Genomic DNA, 5,000 nt, shown 5'->3' with positions numbered 1-5,000 from the left:
ATGATATATATTATGTGTATATGTATGTGTATATATGATATATATATATATATATATATATATATATATATATATATATATATATATATATATATATATGTATGTATATATACACATACATATGTACACACACACACACACACACACACACACACACACACACACACACACACACACACACACACACACACACACACACGCACACAATCGTCCACTATACTAATACAAGTTAGGAGACGTAATATCAAACGAAGCAGATAAAGAAAAAGAACGTGGAATAACCATAAACAGGAACCTAAGCCCAAATGATCATATGAATGACAAGGTTCATAAAATGCTTGGGGATTCGTGTATGGGGAGGAAGACATGGTAAAGAAGGGTCATTACAGCCATCATAAGACCTAGTCTTGAGTATGGTGTAGGGGTATCGAGTCCAAACTTAAGAGAGGATATAGATAAACTAGGAAAAAGTTCAAAGAGCAGCCACAAAGAAAGACCATAGAAATAGGTCTTACTACTTTGGAAGAAAGAGAAAAAAGAGGAGGCATGATAATGATGTTCAACTATATTACATGAAAGGTGAAGTTAGACGAAGATGACTTTCCAAATAACGTTGTGTGTGCCAAAAATGTTATATGATAATTTAAATATAGCAGACGGGATCATCTGAGCTTGGCTCTTCTACCGTATTCAAACAATTAGGTAAGAACAACTAGGTAAGAACACACACACACACACACACACACACACACACACACACACACACACACTTACTCACACACACACACACTTATTATGACGATTTGAAAATATTTCAATCCGGTCCCTTTACAGATCTTTAACATAGTTACGTATGTAAATCATAGCGATGATCGTATACTAATACTCGCTTTCCTCTGCAATTTCACGTACGGTATTAAGCGTATATATTTAAAGGTAAAGGTCATGAAATACCTCATTTCTTATATCTATATATTTCAAGTTCATGTGACCTTTTCGCATAGTATAAACATTTTCATCGCATAATTTAGAAATATGTAAATTGATTCCTGAGGAAATATATATATATTTTCAAGTATACCAACCTAAGTTCTACAGGCCTCTGGAAAAAGATGTACATCTATCCAAATATACATGAATATAATATATACAAATATAAATGAGTAAATAAATATTTCTATAAATCTTTATTTAAATCTTTTTCTTTCTACACGAATACCTATAAATTCATCTATTACTCTCTCTTCATATATGGCTTAGGAGTGGGAAATCTAAAAAAAATATAATTGTATCTTAATTCAACTACCAAATAATTTTTTTTGGATAATGAACTTTACCTTCATTATTGGCGTTTTATGTGTGTCGTTTGCATGTGTCTGCAGGAAGCCAAGTACAGCACTTAAATCTACTTTGTAATGCTAAAAGTCACAATGCAGAATTAGAGCAGTAAATGGCAGCAGAATGCCAAACATTATGAAATTCACATATCTAATCACTGTTTCATATTTTTGTTAATGAATATAGCCTTTATTGTACAATTCCTAGTCCAAGTGGAGAATTAAACATTGTATATAAATTAATTTAACATTGTATATAAAACGTATATTAGTCTAATGTGTGACGCCTTTCATGATTTACTTGTGATTTTACCTCGTTCATATCTATACCGAAAATCTACTTCAGGATATATATAACAACAAAAAAAAAGAAAGGAAAAGAACGTAAATCAAAAAATATTGCAAAGTATTTTTTAAGCTCTAGCCTTTTTAAAAGAAAATGGAGAAGAGATATTTCTCATCCTAATGTCAGTCTTTAAAATTTTAATGCCACTGACCCAGGATCTTTTCATGAATGATTTATGACTGACATGTCAAGCATATAGCAATACGTTTGGCAAGCGACACAAATGATTGAATCTTTATTGACAACGCATTAATAGATTCCGGACTCTGGTTATGACAGATTCCACGGCAAATTCGAAAGATCCTTCCTAGGCGAAAACATGAAAAATTGTTTACTACTACTACTACTACTAACAAATAATGATGATAATGATAATACTACTACTTATAATAATATTAATGATACAAAATATGATATAGATAATATTAATAATTAAAATAATAATACAATAACAATAACAAAATAATGAAAATATTCATACATTAACAACAATAACAATAATTACAGTAACAATAAATTTAGGATATCGTAATTTATGTCGTAATGGACACAGACACTTCACAAACGGCTGTTGTCAGGTCTGCGCCCCAGTGGGAGACAACTTCCTCTATTAAGAGCATTGGAGGAAGACCACAATAAGGCACGTGATTGGGATGTTCTGTTTGTTTCATTATTATTTCTTTGTGTCTCCTGCCTCTCTCTGTTCCCTTTTCCTTCCGGTTCTCTGTCTCTGTCTCTGTCTTTGTCACTCACTCTCTCACTCTCTCTTTCTGTCCGTTTGTGTCCGACTCTGTAGTTTGTCTGTCTCTCTCCCTCTTCCCCCCCCCCCCCTCTCTCTCTCTCTCTCTCTCTCTCTCTCTCTCTCTCTCTCTCTCTCTCTCTCTCTCTCTCTCTCTTTCTCTCCTCTTCCTCTCACCCCTATCTCTGTCTCGCCTTTCCCCCCCTCCCTCCTCTCTCTTTTTCTCTTGCTTTCGTTCTCTCAGTTGATCGCCGCTTCCCTTTTCCCTCTGTGCGTGTGTGTGTATGTTAGCAAGCATTACAACTTTATTACCTTTCTTGTAATATGTTTCTTTATTTCCGCTCGTGATCTCTTATTTGTTGCACAGTTGTTCTTTATGACGTTCATATTTCGTCTTACTTTTTATAATTGCAATGTTGCAGCCGCCAGTACCGCTCTCAGCTGCGTAGTTTTCCTCAATTTTCTTCTGTATTTTAACATTATTTTAAGACGAATCATGTTGATGTTTGCGTAAAGTTAACGATAATTAGACAATAAAAAAGTTGATTAACTTCATAATTATTGTATTTACAGATTAAAATCATTATCTTCATTATCATATTTATGCTATTTTTATTATATGATTATTATTATCATTATAGTTGTTATTATTAGTCGTAGTAGTAGTGTAATTATTATCATTATTATTGTTATTATTATTATTATTATTATCACTATGATTATTATTATTTCCACTGTTATTATTCTCATTCTCATTATTATTATCATCATTCTCATTATTTTTATTCCTATTCTTTTCATCGTTATTATCATTATTGTTGTTATTATTATTGTCATTATTATTATCATAATCATTCTTAATAGTAGTATCATTATATCTTTGCTGCTGCTGCTGCTGATGATGATGATGATTACTATTATTATTATTATTGTTATTATTATCATTATCATGATTATTATTGTTATTATTATTATTATTATTATTATTATTATTATCGTTATTGTTGTTGTTGTTACTAGTAGTATCATTATTACTATTATATTATTTTCAAAGTTTTCGACAATGTTTTTGTTGAAACGAACCCAAATATGATATAGAAGAGTAACCATCATTGTTGTCTTTTTTCTACTTCTACTACTAATACATGTATTTACATTTACTGAGGTCTAGTCAAACTTTGTTAATTTTACTCAGATACCACGGCCCTTCTTTTTAACTACGAAGAGACGTCTGTTTTGCCAACCGATTATTTACACAATGTACTCTGTCCAATTACAGGAAGTGAAAAATATGAAAACTCGCCCAGAATTCGTACAACTCCGATTTGCCAAGTTTAACTTTAGAATATGATAAAGTGATACAGAAAGTAACACAAAGTAATGCAATAAATGAATAATAAATCTAGAACATGTATAAAGACAAATATGAAACTGTCAGCTGATTAGAGAAAAGGAAAGATTTTATGAATCGGAGCATTGCTGAGTTCTGGGTTATTTTTTCCCGAAACTGGATACAGGCTGATCTCAGGCCTATTCCTCTGTACAAACGTGAGGCGTAAGAATTCAAATGATTTTAAAGTATTAACCAAAATGATGAAGTTAAAGAATGCATGATTCGCATTCTCGTAAAAGTCAGGTTCAATGTCGTTTTTGAATGCAGATTACTTGCTGTTTCTTCGATTGCTAACATATATAAACTAAATAAAAGCTAAGAAAATAAAACCCAGTGCACAAAAGGCCCTAAACTACGGTTTGTGTAAGTTATATGTATGTATCCTATATCAATGGGTATCTTGCAAAACTAAATTGATGCAGAAGGGAGGTAGAATGGTCAAAGGAAGATCCACACTAATTTTTTTCCGCTATTTACTGTATCATATGATTTTGAAAGTAAAATATGGCAAAGGTTAACTTATGATGTATTGAGATGATTAGCATTATCACCCACCTGGAGATGTTTACTTACACTTACAGTTTCAGTAAGGGCATAATAAAAATATACTTAATTTATGCAAATCACAGTTCATTTGTTTATTTAATTCACACTTGGCAGGAGGATTTAATGAAAAGGCTACATTCAAAGGGAATATTGTCTTTAACTTCGGCCAGTATGTGTTATCAAATAACCTTTCTAAAGCGTTTTTATCGTGGTGTTTATCGATCGCCTAAATGTGTAGGTGAGACTAAATAAATAACACCTCGGCTTCAGGACAAAATATATACTGTGACTAGAATTACATTCATCCTCTAAACTGAAAGAAATTATATAATTAACTTTTGTGTTCCTGGTAACTGAACATTCAATTACACTTATACAAGTAACTTCTTCGGGGTTCAATAATCGTATTTTTATGCATCAGCTGTTCATGATCACACAGGCAAGGGTGAAGGACAAAGAGCCAAAAAGATAAGATAATGATATTGATAAGAGCTCTAACACGGAAGGAGCTCGTTGTAAACATGTTGACATAAGGAAATCTGGCGAAGAAGGGGAGCTGAGGAAGAAAATAGGATAACGATGGGATAAGGAGAAGATCATGAGGATGAGATAAGGAGTTTAGGTGCAGGAGATAGGAGG

Source organism: Penaeus monodon, chromosome 2, assembly GCF_015228065.2.
Source record: "Penaeus monodon isolate SGIC_2016 chromosome 2, NSTDA_Pmon_1, whole genome shotgun sequence".
NCBI lineage: Eukaryota > Metazoa > Arthropoda > Malacostraca > Decapoda > Penaeidae > Penaeus > Penaeus monodon.
This window is presented reverse-complemented; position numbering follows the sequence as displayed.